This window comes from Mandrillus leucophaeus, unplaced genomic scaffold (genome assembly GCF_000951045.1).
Source record: "Mandrillus leucophaeus isolate KB7577 unplaced genomic scaffold, Mleu.le_1.0 Scaffold89, whole genome shotgun sequence".
NCBI classification, from domain to species: domain Eukaryota; kingdom Metazoa; phylum Chordata; class Mammalia; order Primates; family Cercopithecidae; genus Mandrillus; species Mandrillus leucophaeus.
In genome coordinates this window covers 5843830-5859217 of record NW_012109696.1, presented here as the reverse complement: position 1 = coordinate 5859217, position 15388 = coordinate 5843830, and the positions used below count along the sequence as shown (strand labels likewise).

Below are 15388 nucleotides of genomic sequence, written 5' to 3'. Positions count from 1 at the left end.
CCCCGCAGCCGGGCACAGGTCTGTTTGTCATCCACAGAGCTGCTGCTCTGCAGAGGTCAAGACAGGCCCCGAAGGGAAGCTGGAGCAGCAGGTGACAAGCCGCCCAGGTCAGAGCCAGAAGGGACTGGAGGATGATGCAGCCGCAGGGCTCCTGGGGGATGAAGGAACTAGGGCCACTCTCCCAGGCACTGGCCAGGTCGGGGCTGCAGATGACCCTCCTGGTTCCCATGCTGCCCCCATTAGTGGCAATGTGCGGGACAGGGCAGCCTCACTCCTACCTGGAGGATGTCCTTTTGGGCAGTGCCATGGGGCATTTGGGGCAATCCTCACATATATTTACTTTCTTCCTTTATTCTACCCTCCTCCCCCATCATTTTTACTTCAAAGAACCATGAACTTGTTTCTTGTCATCTGTGGTCATGCAATGACATTTGAGATTTGTCGACTTGGGCAATCTCTGAAAAAGTTGTTTGCATCGTTTTCTTCAGCTCTCTGCAGCTGCGGGAAAGGGAACAGGCATCTGCTTGCCTCCCCATTGCACAGGGAACCATTCTTGTCTGCAAGCCTAGCTCATCCTTCTTTTCCTCCACCCGCGGGGCTTCCAAGGGAAAGAAGAGGGCTCAGAGCATCCAGCTCAGGTGCTTCATCCAGAGATCCAGGGGCTCCCCTGGGAAGGATGAGGCTTTGGTCTCTGGCCTGCTCTGACAGCTGGGAGGTGGAGTGGGCTGTGAGGCATGGCGTGGACCGTGCATGTGAGTGGCCAGTGCAGCCCATGGGCAGACTCGGGCACAGGGAAAGGGGCTCTGGTTCTAAGTCTCTTCCCTCCAGCTTGCTTCAAAGCTTGTGGGACAGATGGGCGGAAGCGGGAGTACCGTCCATGTCATATGGAATCATCCTCCTTGGGAAGTGGGGAGAGCGTCTTCGATTCCAGCCAGGAGGAACTTGAGGCCCAGCAGGCTGCACCCCAGAAGGGAGAGGAGGCCCCTCAGTGCCACACCAGTGATCTTGGCAGGCCTTCAGGACCAACAGGGACAGTGCATCAGGACTGCCTGCAAGCTCGTGTGGACTTAGGTTCTTGTTAAGGCTCAGTGTAAGCAAAGAGTATGTGCCTTCCCAACCTGACTTCACGCAGTGAACTCCTTTCATAGGCACCGTGGCCTCTTCAACAGCAGCAACAGTGGCTGAGAGACCCTGAGGCCCACAGATGAAGAGCTCAGGGTCACCGCCCGCCAGCAAGGGCTCCACTGCTAGGATCGTCATAGCTCAGAGACTGTCAGGCGTCCTCTGAAACAACCCCGTCTCCCACCCATAGCGAGGCTTCATGAGTGACTTTGTCCCCTTCCCTGGAGGGCAGGGCCACCTGTGTCTTCCTCCACCATGGTGCTCCATCCTCAGCACAGGTCCTCTGCACACTGCCAGGCCTGACTTTACCCTGATTTCCTGACTCAAGGGACCGTGGGCATCAGCAGCTGCCTTCTGCCCCTCAGCCCTTGACCTTGTGGGCAGGGGAGCTGCCCCCACCCCTCTGCTGCGTTTCCAGGCCCTCCTGGGCTGGCGCTCTGAGGAAAGGATGGAAATTCCCAGGTCTTGGCCAGGTGGCCTGGCAGGGAACACCTGTCTGGGGCCTCCAAGCAAGCAATCAATCCAGAAAGCCTGTCTGCAGCCTGGGCCACCCCTGCAGGGGAGTGTCCTCCAGGGCCGGCTGTGCCTGGCCTCTGCTCCGTATCCCGCTTCCCCCGTGGATCCTCTTTCAATCCCTCTTTTGTTCTTCCTGCTGGCAGGGCCCCCAGAGTGCAATCTGAAATAGAAGTCTTTGTGCCCCCAGGGCTTGGCCATGCTGCCGCCTCTACCTCCTTACCTGGATGGTGCTGTAACATGCACAGGCATCTGGGGTGGAGAACACCAGGCTGGATTGTCCTGAGGCCTGGTCCTAATGTGGCCCCCGGTGCCTGTTGTCATCCAGGGCCTCACAACCTCGTCCTCTCCACCCTTTCCGGAGACCCCGGAGGGGAAGGAGGCCCTTCCTCAGGCCAAGGAGGAGGCCTGGGAAACCTGTCTGAAGTGAGGATGGTCCCCAAAGCATCCCTGGGCACTGGTTCCCAGAGATGCTCTTGTCCTTGGAAGGCTGGTCCTGACGCAGCAGAAGGGCAATGTTTGCAGGGCGCAGCTCCCTAGGGGTGTGGCATGCGCCGCGGTGTCTTTCATCTCCAGAAGCTTCCTGAGCTCCTGGCTGCTTCAGGGGGTCCCCAGCCTTGGGTTCCAGCCAGCGCTGCAGGGGCAGCCTCCCTTGTACGGCACAAGGGCGGACACAGTGAGTCTCTTTTCCAAGCACAGTGGCATCTGGGTGGAGACAGTGCTGTGTGGCCCAGGATCGGTGGTGCGCATGGCTGCTCCAGAGTGACCACCAGTGGCTAGCCAGGGGTGGAAACTTGAGCCGCTTTCACTCTCCTTCTCCTGCTGTCCTGTCCTCCTGAGGCTGGAATGAGGCCAGTGGAGCAAAAGTTGGAAAGTCATTTGTTTTTCCTCGTTTCAGGATGAAGAAACTGTGTCCGTAATCCTGAAATGCAGCAGCAAAATTTAAGAAAACCTCATTATTAAAAGCGAAAGGCTATTAGTTCCAGCCATGTCTGCAGTTTGTATATTCAAATTTGAAATGTTTACCTGGCACAACCTCAAATCATGAGAACCCCGGCTAGAAGAGACATCCACACGAGATTAAGTTATTTTAAATTGTGGAAAAAGGCAGTAGTATGCACGACTGCCAAGGGACTTGAAGATTGTTTTGAATTATTTGAGGTAGCATTAAGAAAATCTTCAGTAGGTAGAGAAGAAATGTAAAAGTGTATCTTAAATGCAGTTACTATTTGCATATTGCTATATGTGGTAGGAACCTCAAAAATACCAAACTATATATGCAGGAGAGGCCCTGAAACCTGGGAGCTCGTGGGGTCTCCTGCCTGGAATTTGCAGGGAGGATACATTCCGGAAATGAGAATGTATGAGAAACAGCAGAAATGAGAAACAGCATCACTGCTTCCTGAGGGCTCTTACTGACATGACTGATTCTCTAGTACTTGGATGCAAAATATACTTTAATAAATAGAAGGTGACAAGACACCACGTAGCGTCTTCATGGGTTAGTACGTAAATAGGCGAGAAGAAGAGGCAGAGCCCTCCTTAGGGTGACCTCTGTCAGCCCCAGGAACGCAGGTCTGGGTACCGCCCTCAGGCCGAGTTCTCTGGTACTAGTCCTGTCCTGCCACGGCAAGGCATTGTGACCTCTTCCCTATGCTCCCCAGCAGGGCTTTGCGGGGGGTCCATGAAACTCACCTCCACTTCCGTGATGCCGGGAAAGAGACAGGAAGTGAGGGAAGAGGAGTGCGGGTCAGTGCACCACGTTTTGTCATTTGCGGTGAGGAGATGGCCTCTGTCTGCACCTGGCTGCCCTTCGAGCATGGGCGTGCTGCCTTTAAGGGCTCATCCAGGAACATGTGCCAGCGACCCAAAGACAGTCCTAAAAATTAAAGCGTGCTCCCTAGTCTCACAGTCATCTGGGGAGCATTCCAAATCCTGAAGTTAAACCTCGGGGCTGGTGGTGGCAGCGCGCCTGCAGTGACCAGTGTAATGCACCCAGCATTTAATTACTGTGGCAGTAAATCTTGCACGAATGTCCTCCAGGAGTTAGCTGATTTTTATATAAAAAAATTTCAGAGTATTTTTTGAAATTCAATTAATTGAAGGCCCCAGATAAAAGGAACACATTGTTAATGGCTACAAAATAACCCTGAGGGAGGAGACGGAGCGCAGAGCCTGACTTCAAAGTGTGGCAGAAATACTTACTGTCTTACTTTAAAAGTATTCAGATCAATGAATCAGTTAAAATTGCTTATATGCTTAGCAACCTTTTCATTGACTGTTTGAAAATGACAGAAAGAGAAGCTCTTATTGTCCATGATATGAAAGCTCCGGAGGAGAAACCGTAGTTTTGCCACTTGGTTGGGAGCAGCTTCAGGACCAGACCTGGAGGCTCAGGGCTTTGTGACATGGGCACGCCTCTTCCCTTTCCTGCTAGGAGGTTGTAGGAGAGTCCTGGGGCTGCCACAACGAAGAATCACAACTGGAGACTTCAGCAACAGAGCCTCATGGTCTCCCAGTCCTGGTGGCCAGAGGTCTGAGATCCAGGTGTGGGGAGGGCTGGTGCCTCTGAGTCTAAGGCTGGGACAGAGCCTCCGTTCCAGCCTCACTTCTGCCATGGTGGCTGCCGGCAGACTGTGGAGTTCCTAGTGGGTGCATCGCCCCAACCCCTGCCTGCATCGTCGCAGGGCGTTCCCCCGCGTGCATCTCTGTGACCTACTTCCCCAGTTTAGAAGGACCCAGTCATCTTGGATCGAGGCCCGTCCTTCTGCAGTAGGACCCCATCCTAACGGATGACATCTGCAGTGGCCTTGTTTCCAAATAAGGTCTCATTCTGATGAAATGGGGTTAGGACTTCAACACATGAGTTTTTTGGGGGACACAGTTCAACTCAGAACAGAGGGATCCCCTGCGATGCCACCTCTGGGGCAGACTCCATTTTTTTGGCTTGAACTCCCTTTGTCCCTGACTTCCCGGGGGTTTCCAGGTTCCTGGCAAGCCCCGCACAGCCCTGTGGGTAGTGAGGTCCAGCATGCTTTCCTCCTTCCTTCCTTTCTGTTTTATCTCTGGCCGACATGCTGCATGGTTGATTGGCTGTCCTCGCCTCCCTCCTCGCCTCCGTCCTCAGCCCTCCCTGAGGGCTGTGTGTGCATTGCCCTGGGACAGTGCCCTGCACCACCCACTAAGTGGGTGCTTAGTGACCATCGCACGAAGGAAGAAGCGTATGTGGCATCTCCAGGAAATGAGACCCAGAAAGAAGGAAGCAGCCACACCTCCCTAAGGCAGAGACTCTCGAGAGTCATGGATGGGATCCCGAGACTGTTCATTCAACAGGTGTCTATGGAGTGTGTGCATGTCCCGGGCACTCCCACTGCCTCTTGGATACATCGACAAAAGGACAGGAAGCAGGAGCTCATGGGCTCTCAAGAGAGGCACATAACACTATCAGCACCATGAGCGAGTGAATAGGCTGAGCAACTCAGCGGCTGGATGAACGGGTGATGCCTGGCGTCAGTTGTCTGTGGCTGCACAGCTATCCAGCCTCACCACACACAGCATCGGCACAGCCACCTGTGTCCTGCATGATGTCCTGGGCCCCGTGCTCTCCACCCGATCTGTTCTCTAGATTCTGTCCATCCCTGCACAAGCTGGTGGGATTTTTGCTGAAATTACTTTCTGGAGAACTCTGCGCCACTTCTGTGGCTTTCGCTGGGGTTCACTCCATTAGATTACACATGTACTGCAGGTCTTTCTGAGATGAGCCTTCTGTCTTAACCTCCTGCTGAGATGGCTGAGAAACAAGAGACGCTTCGTGTGACCAAAATTCTCCGACCTTGGCTGTTTCTGAGGTCTTCTTAGCTGCACCTTGCCTTTTTCACCAGATGACGTTTTCTGACAATGCTTTAAAGTCGTCTCTGAGCTTGAGTCTTTTGCCATCTGGGGGCACTGAACGTGTTCTGTTGCCAGTCCTGGCTCTGTTTTGCCCTCTCCTCTGGTATTTCACCAGAAGCAGCAGGAGGAACCACGTGGCGCCTTTCACATCTCAGAAGTCACCTGTGATGCTGCTTCCTGCATCATTGCAGGAGGTGCTGCAGCTGCCACCCCGTGAGGATCCCAGCCCTATGCTCCCCATTCCTGCACACCCTCTCTGCGGCATGCCCAGGTCTGCAGTTTTGCCCACATTCTGCTTGAGGTTCTTCTGGCTTTCTCTATCCTGGGCCTCAACCTTTTCTGGCTTCTGCCTGCTGCTGGCTCCCGTAGCTCTGGGATTTGCTGCAGTAGCAGACCACTTCTGGGTGGTGCATTGGTGGTCTGTTGCTGCATGACAGTATTACAGGAAGCCTGGCTGAGAAGAGCACACATTTCACATCTGATTTTTGTGGGTCAGGGATGCAGATGTGGCTTTGCTCGATCCTCCCCTCGTGCCTCTAAGGCAGCAATCACCGCGTTAGCCAGGGCTGGGCTCTCAGCTGGGAGCTTGACAGGGGAAGGGCTCCTGATACGGTTTGACTCTGTGTCACCACCCAGATCTCCTTTTAAATTGTACTCTGATAATTCCTACGTGTTGTGGGAGGGACCTGGTGGGAGATAATTGAATCATGGGGGTGTTTCTCCCATACTGCTCTCGTGGTGGTGAACAAGTCTCAGGAGGTCTGATGGTTCCGCTTGGCTCTCATTCTCTGTGTTGCTGCTGCCATGTGAGATGTGCCTTTCACCTTCCACCATGATTGTGAGGCCTCCCCAGCCACGTGGAACTATAAGTTGAATAAACCTTCCTTTTGTAAATTGCCCAGTCTCGGGTATGGCTTTATCAGCAGTGTGAAAATGGACTAATACAGTAAATTGGTACCAGTAGAGTAGGGTGCTGATGAAAAGATACATGAAAATGTGAAAGCGACTTCGGAACTGGGTAATAGGCAGAGATTGGAACAGTTTGGAGGGCTCAGAAGAAGAAAGGAATATGTGGGAAAGTTTGGAACCTCCTAGAGAATTGTCGAATGACTTTGGCCAAAAGCCTGATAGCGATATGGACAATAAGGTCCAGAATGAGGTGGTCTCAGATGGAGATAAGGAACTTGTTGGGAACTGGAGCAAAGGTGACTCTTGTTATGTTTTAGCAAAGAGACTTGGTGGCATTTTGCCCCTGCCCCAGAGATTTGTGGAACTTTGAACTTGAGAGAGATGACTTAGGGTATCTGGTGGAAGAAATTTCTAAGCAGCAAAGCATTCAAGATGTGACTTGGGTGCTGTTAAAGGTGTTCAGTATTTTTTTTTTTTTTTTTAGCTTTTCTGTATTTTTAAAAAAATATACTTTAAGTTCTGGGGTACATGTGCAGAACGCACAGATTTGTTACATAGGTATACACGTGCCATGGTGGTTTGCTTCACCCATCAACCTGTCATCTACATTAGATATTTCTCCTAATGCTATCCCTTCCCTAGCTCCCCATCCCCCAACAGGCCCCAGTGTGTGATGTTCCCCTCCCTGTGTCCATGTGTTCTCATTGTTCAACTCCCACTTATGAGTGAGAAAATGCAGTGTTTGGTGTTCTGTCCTTGTGATAGTTTCCTGAGAATGATAGTTTCCAGCATCATCCATGTCCCTGCAAAGGACATGAACTCATCCTTTTTTATGGCTGCATAGTATTCCATGGTGTATATGTGCCACATTTTCTTTATCCAATCTATCATTGATGGGCATTTGGGTTGGTTCCAAGTCTTTGCTATTGTGAACAGTGCCGCAACAAATGTCTTTATAGTAGCATGATTTATAATTCTTTGGGTATATACCCAGTAATAGGATTGCTGGGTCAAATGGTATTTCTAGTTCTAGATCACTGAGGAATTGCCACACTGTTTTCCACAAGGGAAACAGAGCATAACAGTTTAGAAAATATGCAGCTTGACTATGTGATAGAAAAAGAAAAACCCATTTTCTGAGGAGAAATTCAAGCAGGCTGCAGAAGTTTGCATAAGTAACTAGGAACCAAATGATAATCCCCAAGACAAAGGGGAAAATGTCTCCAGGGCATGTCAGAGGACTTCATGGCAGCCTCTCCCATCACAGGCCTGGAGGCCTAGAAGAAAATGGTTCTGTGGGCCATGCCCAGGGTCCCTGTGCTGTGTGCGGCTTAGGGACAAGTCCCAGCTGCCCCAGCCATGGCTGAAAGGGGCCAAAGTAGAGCTTGGGCTGTGACTTAAGAGGGTGCAATCCTCAAGCCTTGGCAGCTTCCATGTGGTGTTGAGCCTGTGGGTGCACAGAAGTCAAGAAATGGGGTTTGGGAACCTCTGTCTAGATTTCAGAAGATGTATGGAAACACCTGGATGCCCAGGCAGAAGTTTGTTGCAGGTGGAACCCTCCCGGAGAAACTCTGCTGGGGCAGTGCAGAAGGGAAATGTGGGGCCAGAGCCCCCACACAGAGTCCCTACTGGGGCACTGCCTAGTGGAGCTGTGGGAAGAAAGCCACAGTCCTCCAGACCCCAGAATGGTAGATCCACTGAGAGCTTGCACTGTGCACCCGGAAAAGCCACAAACACTCAACACCGGCCCATGAAAGTAGCTGGGAGGGAGGCTGCTTTGTTACTTATGCAAATTCCTGCAGCCTGTACCCTGCAAAGCCACAGGGGTGGAGGTGCCCAAGACCATGGGAACTCACTTCTTGCATCAGCATGACCTGGATGTGAAACATGGAGTCAAAGGAGATTATTTTGGAACTTTAAGATTTGACTGCCCTGCTGGCTTTTGGACTTGCAAGGGGCCTGTTGTCCCTTTATTTTGGCCCATTTTTCCCATTTGGAATGGCTGTATTTATCCAATGCCTGTAACCCCCATTGTATCTAGGAAGTAACTAACTTGTTCTTGATTTTGCAGGTTCATAGGTGGAAGGGACTTGCCTTGTCTCAGATGAAACTTTGAACTGTGGACTTCTGAGTTAATACTGAAATGAGTTAAGACTTTGGGGGACTGTTGGGAAGGCATGAGTGGTTTTGAAACGTGAGGACATGAGATTTGGGAGTGGTGAGGGGTGGAATGATATGGTTTGCCTCTGTGGCCCCACCCAAATGTTATCTTGAATATACTCCCATAATTCCCACCTGTTCTGGGAGGGACCCAGTGGGAGATAATTGAGTCATGGGGGCGGTTTCCCCCATACTCTTCTCATGGTAGTGAATATGTCTCAGGAGATCTCATGGCTTCGCTTTTCTCTCATTCTCTCTCTTGCCACCACCATGTGAGATGTGCCTTTCACCTTCTGCCATGATTGTGAGGCTTCCCCAGCCACATGGAGCTATAAGTCCAATAAGCCTCTTTCTTTTGTAAATTGCCCAGTCTCAGGTATGTCTTTATCAGCAATGTGAAAACGGACTAATGCACCTCCCTTTCCGGCTCGTGTGTTGCCAGCAGCGTCCATCCCCTTGCAGTTGCGGGACTGACAGCTTCAGCCTCTTGCTGGCTGTTGGCTGGGGGTGTGCTCAGCTCCCAGAGGCCACCCCCAGTGCTGGGCTTTGTGAGGTTGAGCATGGCTGCTGGGTCCCTTGCAGCTGGCAGGGGACAGACTCCAGACGGGCTCTGCAGTCTTATGTAACATAACCACACTAACGTGTTTATGTGTAGCTGGTTAGCTTTGTCATATTCTGTTCATCACAAGCAAGTGGCAGGGAGGGGATCATCAAGAGGTAAATGTTGAGAGGCAGCGATCACAGGCCACCCAGAAAGCCTGTCTGCCTCACCGTGAAACAAAGACAGGAGATTACGTGAGGCATGAAGTGCTGTGGGAAAACCGAGGACACAGACGCAGGGCTCGGGCAGAGTTCCCACGGTGGGCACAGCTGGGCCCTTCCTGGTGGCGTTTTGTCTCCTTTTCTTGGTCCCAGCTGGTTCCCCTTGTGGTGTGGCCAGGGACCTGTGGTGACATGGTGGCAGGCCGTGATGCTCACTGCGTTCAAGGCCTCCTGCTCTAAGCACTGAGTGGGACTGCACTTCCCTGCACCTTGGAGCTCCTCTGGCCAACGAGATGTGAACAGAGGTGACGTGTGTGTCAGCCGTAAAGAAGCCTTGAAGACCAGTGAGAATCCCCTTCCCCTTCCACCTGCCGCAGCAAACCAGAGCATTTCAGACAGTGGAGACCGGCAGATGAGCTCCCTGAATGAGCTGGTGGGAACCGGAGCCCCAGGACCTGGGCCGACACATTTGAGAGCAGGAGCAGCTGCAGTTTTCAGCTATTGAGAGGTGGAGATTGTTTGTCACAGCCACACGGTCTGTCCTACTGACTGATGCAATGATTCCTTCGCAGGTCAGTTTCATAATATAATTGCATATTAGGTGATTATACTGTAATATAATAGTAAATTGTATAATTATATACAATAATCGTATATTATTATGTGATTACATACTGTAATATAATTTTCAACATAGAAAAAGCTACTAGACAGAAACACAACCTTAAAGAAAAAATGTAATGTAAGGACAAAACACACAATGCCAATTAAAGACCCCGTATAGGAACCTGCTGACCCCCTGCTTCTACCTGCCGGCTGGCTGGGAAGGGGTGCAAACCAGAGCAGCCTCCTTGGACCCCAGAGCAGAAGCCCTTTGCGGAGCTGTGTGGAAACGCCCTGTGCTGGGCCACCGCCCCTCTACTGTCTTAGTGAGCGAGGAGTGGCTGGGGATGCACAGGAGCTGCTCTGCATTTGGGCTCTGCATTGCAGTAGAGTCTGTGCCTTGCGGCGCGGCAGGGCTGACCTGAGGCAGCCGAGGTGGAGATGGGCCAAGAGTGGGAGGAGGGACTGAGTGGATTTGGCGAATGGTTGGGTGCGGGGCTTGAAAGGAGACATCAGAGAGGATTCCTGGACTTCTGGCTGCCAGGGTGGGGGGCAGCTGGTGGAGCCACGGACACAGTGAGAGTGCATGAATGGCCACGAGTGCCCTGCCCAACCCAGGTAAGGTGGGATACCTGCAACCACGTGCGGCTAAGGGGTCCCAGCCTCGTGTGGGCCTCAGAGATGGCTCACTCGGCATGTTTCACTGTACGTTAAATTTATATAGGAAGGTGGCAGTCGGAACTCTGGTTGGGGAAAGAACAATCTTGTAGAGGTGTCCTAGCATAGTAAATTGTGGTGAGTTTTCCAAGCAGGTTTGTTCCGTGTTCTTTCGCATGTCATGCGATGGGATAATAGTGATAACATCATCATGGATGTTGGTGGGGTGAAGTGGATGACACCTGAATTCCTGGGTGCAAAAGCGCACATGCTCCCAGAGATACACATGCCCAGATGCCCGTGCTGCGTGCTGGGCTTCGGGTTTTGGGCCATGGGGACCCCTTGGAGGAGGCAATCCTGTTTCTGCTGGAGCCTCAGCTGGCAGCTGGCGTCCAGAGCACTTCCTGCCTTTCCTTGCAGAGAAGGTCCACACAGGCCCGTGGGGGCCGGCTGCTTCCTTGATAAAGGCTGGGCATCCCTGGCACCCTGGACACTGGCCACTGTCACACAATTTGCACGCGCTTCCACTCCAGCTCCGAAGAGGCTAGCTCCACTTCCGAATGTCTTGTGCCCGAGGATTTGTTCAACTTTCTTCATCTGTGAAACGGGCTCCCTATGCGCATGGGGACGTTGTCTTTGGGAATTATTCCTGGTGCCTGCCTGGGCCTTGAGGGCTGGGATGGATCTCTGTGCTCCTCATGTAAAGAAAACCTCAGCCTTGGGACAGCCTTGCTTCTTGTGCAACTCTGATGCGGGGCCCAGCCTCCAGTGGCCAGGGAGTCCCTGTCTCAATCGACGAGCACTGCCCAGACCACTGTGTCCCCTTTCCAGACAGGGCGGACTTGCCACAAGGTGAAGGAGCTGCCTGGGATCCTTCCTGCAGGACATTCTGTCACAAGCAGAACGCTAGAGATGAAGTTGGTGAAGACTCTGCTTTGCAGGCAATCTGAAATTCTGGGTGAGCCACAGGTCCCTGGAGCAGCAGGCTCAGCACCTAGACTGCAGCCCCTTGGGCTGGGCTGTGTGGGAGGGGACTTGTGTGTCTCTGATGTGCCTGTGTGCACTCCACCTGGCCTTAGGCTCCCAGCCTAACCAGCTACTCCAGGTTCCACGCTGCCTTAGACCTCCCCAGCCTTCCTCACCAAGGCACTGATGCTCAGGGTCCCTGGACACATATCTGTGGGACACGGGGAGGTGGAGCGGTTTCCATCGTGCTCAGGGTGGAAAGGAAGCCCTTCAACCACCAGGAGCTCTAACTCTGGGGTTGGGGCATCACCTACTTGGCAGAGGGGGCATCTCATTTTGGATCCTCTAGTCTTCATAAGTTAGGAGAGCCCCCTGCCCCCTGGCCAAAATTGGGAAAAGCTTGTTGCTTTTCTCTTTAATTCTTAACAGGTTTTTGAGAACTGGGCAGATAGACTGATTGTCTTTGGGCTAAATAGTTTGAAAAGCATTGAACTGGTAGTTGGAACACTTGCATTTTGCTGAGATGCCCCCCTGCAGCCGCCGTGAGACAGACGCCCGGAGAGGAGGCAGAAACCTTTCTCCACATCCAAACACGCTGTGAAGAGCGGAGACAGGTTATACAGGAGCAGGGTTTTAATAGGAAACCCAGAAATAGAATGTGTTCAGTTTGATAATCGTTTTAAGCTTTTCTTCCCCCTGTAAATCACGGCAACTTGGTTCAATATTGTGAGTCATGGATGGCGAGGAAGAGTGAAGTGTTATTGTCAGATAGTGGAGTGAGATCTCTTTATTGGCTGTGGATCCCTGAAGCCTGTGCCCAGCAGGAAATCAATGTCCATCTTTCTGGCTTCACTGCCCCCGCGATCCTCATTTTCCGCTTGTTTGTGTGTGGCTCTGATTTGTTTTTAGGTCTGACGTTGCCTCTTGCAGCCTGCTTCCAGAGCTCCATTACAGCTTCGGTGAAATCTCCCCTGGCCCACAGGATCATCTCAGCATTGACAGTGCACCTCACAAGGCTGGAATGCACTTGGCCGCTCCTGGACTGCTGCCTGCAAAGCAAAACTCCCCTCTACCAGGATGTGGTGGGCTTGAAAACTCTTGCTGTTCTCCTGCAATTCCAATTTTGCATGGGTGTCTCTCTAGTCCCCTCCTAGTCAGCCTCTTCTGGACAACGGGCCAACATTGTGGACACCTCTTGAGTCACTGACCCCGAAGCTGCAGTGGGGTCTGGAGTCGGGACCCGGGCATGTTCTCAGGGCAGGCTGAGCCATGCTCTCAGGATGTGAGGAGGGAGCCGTGTCAGGCAGACTGACAGGCCATGGGGCCTGCTTCTGGGGCCACAGGGCTCTGGGGACCCATCAGTGAGGTGTGGGGGCACCAACAGACCCAGTCTGGGTGGGCAGCCAGCAGCCCAGAGCCAGATGCAGCTGCATCTGCCTGAGTGCGTGATGTGATGCTGAGCCCTGCGATGCACGGGAAGTCAGTTCGGTGTTCTGGAAAAGATTCCTTCACTGATGAAAAGAGACAGGAAGGGAGGACCTCTTTTTTCCCCTGGATATGGTCATATCTCGAAGTGACCTCTGGAACAAGCAGGTGTTATGCCAGCAGGGGCCCCACATTAGCCAGAGGTGCAGGGCTCCCCCCAGGCCCATCACTTTGACTCTTAGTCTAGAAAACAGAAGTGCGGAGCTCAACGGCTGCTAGCATCCCCTCATCTCACCCACATTTAAAAACCGTTTCTCATGGAAAATTTCAAATATTTACAAAAAGAGGGAGACTTACTGAATAGGGGGAAGAAATGGGCACCCATCGGCCAGTTTCAGCACTGACATAATTCATGGCCAATCTTACCCATTTTCCCAAACTAATTTGCTTTAAAGCAAGTTCGGGATATCATGTCTGTAAAAACAAACACACAGACAAAAACAAAACAAAACAAAACAAAACAAAACAAAACTTGCACGAATATCATACGTGAAAAGGCAACAATTCTTTTCATATTTTTAAATTTTTAAATTATTTCATTTCATTTTATTTGTGGAGACAGGATCTCACTATGTTACCCAGGCTGGTCTTGAACTCCTGGGCTCAAGCAATCTCCATGCCTCAGCCTCCTGAAATGCTGGGATTACAGCTGTGAGCCACCATGCCTGGCCCAATAATTCTTTAATATCTTCAAATATGCAATGTTTCCATTTCTTTGCTTTTTGACAGTTTGTTTTTGTGTTTTATTTTTAAATAACAGCTTTGTTGAGAAACCATTTGAATAACATTTACTCTTTTAAACTGTGCAATTGAGTGACTTTTAGTACATGCATGAACTTGCGCAACCATGACCACTATCTGATTGCAGAACATTTTCATCACCCCCAAAAAAGAACCCTGTTTCCATGAGTAGTGCCTCCCTGCACATCCCCAGCCCCAGTTTCGGGGTGATGGGACTGTCGTTCTGTTCGGAGCATTCTGTGTGAGGCGGGAAGCCTTAGTTCTCTCCGCCTCTCTGAGTTTTGTGTGAGGGGTGAGACCCTGGTCCTCTCTGCCTCTCCGAGTCTGCATAGTCATTTCCAGTTTGTGTGAATCTTCAGGATCCTGTGACAGTGACATGTTGAGCTCACTTGATGTGTCCCTTAAACTTCTGAGGCCTTCAGGTTTCCCATCCACCTTTCATCGGTTTGTGTACTGTCTTGCAGTTGTTGCTTCCTGATAATCTATGGAACCACCGTCCCATCCGTGGATGCTTGTTTCCAGAAGCGTCGCGATGTGGTGCATGATTGTGTGCATAACCCAGCGGAAGAGGTCTCCGAGACCTAGAACCAGTAAAGCAGCCTCAAAACCCAGGGGCGCAGGAGCCCTTTGACCCAGCAGAAGAGCTCTCTGAGACCTAGAGCCGCGAGAGCAGCCTCAAAACCCAGGGGTGCAGGAGCCCTTTGACCCAGCAGAAGAGCTCTCCAAGACCTAAAGCCATGAGAGCAGCCTAAAAACCCAGGGGTGCAGAAGCCATTTGCTGGCTTGTTTTTGCCTTCTGTTGCTCATTCATTGAGTCTCTTTATTAAGAATTTGTAGCAAAGTTCCCTGGAACAATAAGCTTTCTCTTATAAACTCAGCTTATTTTATGGTATTCAGAAATGTTTTTCATAAGTACCTCATTGGAAAAATATTCTTCAGCAGTCTCTGCCAGTAAATTGACATGAAAAAGGAATAGAATTCACTCGACAACTTTTCCATGGTTTAATCCATTGCCCCGATTTTGAGACTTTAGGAAGAGCCAGCCAATAACACGAATCACAGTGTGTCATCTAAAAGGCTCTAAATTACAGTGCAGCAGGACGCCAAGCATGAGACAAACAATGGTCTTCTTGCCAAGAAGCAACCACCACCAGCCATTCCCAAGGGCCCAGACTCACGAATTCCACCCAGGCACTGATGAACACTTTCTTCATTGCTCAGGCCTGCAAGAGTGGTAGACCCTTAGCAAATGAGTCGGATTGAAGAAATGAATGAATTTGTGCACTCACAGTGGCTCCCATCCCAACCAGTGTGGCTCTAATGGGATCTTCCCTAGCCCTGTTTGTTCAGGTGCCCGCCTTCCCTGCTCGTGGCCTCCAGAAAGGGTGACTGTATCCTCAGCTCCAAGGGTCAGTCCAGTTGGCTCAAGGCAGTCACTATGGTCTCATCCCCGCCCCAGTGATCGCTCGAGTTTGTATTAGTTATCTCTTGCTACCTAACCAGTTGACTTAAGCTTTGGCAGCTTAAAACAACACACCATTATCTCTCAGAGATTCTGTGGGCTGTGGACGTGGGCAGA

The 15388-nt window shown here is 51.4% G+C and overlaps 1 long non-coding RNA gene across 1 annotated transcript; it reads left to right on the top strand.

The window, feature by feature from the left end:
- Positions 1-37: 37 nt before the first annotated feature.
- On the top strand, positions 38-13954 carry LOC105531483. The gene is made up of 3 exons (XR_001004814.1): positions 38-107; positions 11501-11575; positions 12493-13954. It is a non-coding gene; the product is annotated as an uncharacterized LOC105531483 (long non-coding RNA).
- Positions 13955-15388: the final 1434 nt, after the last annotated feature.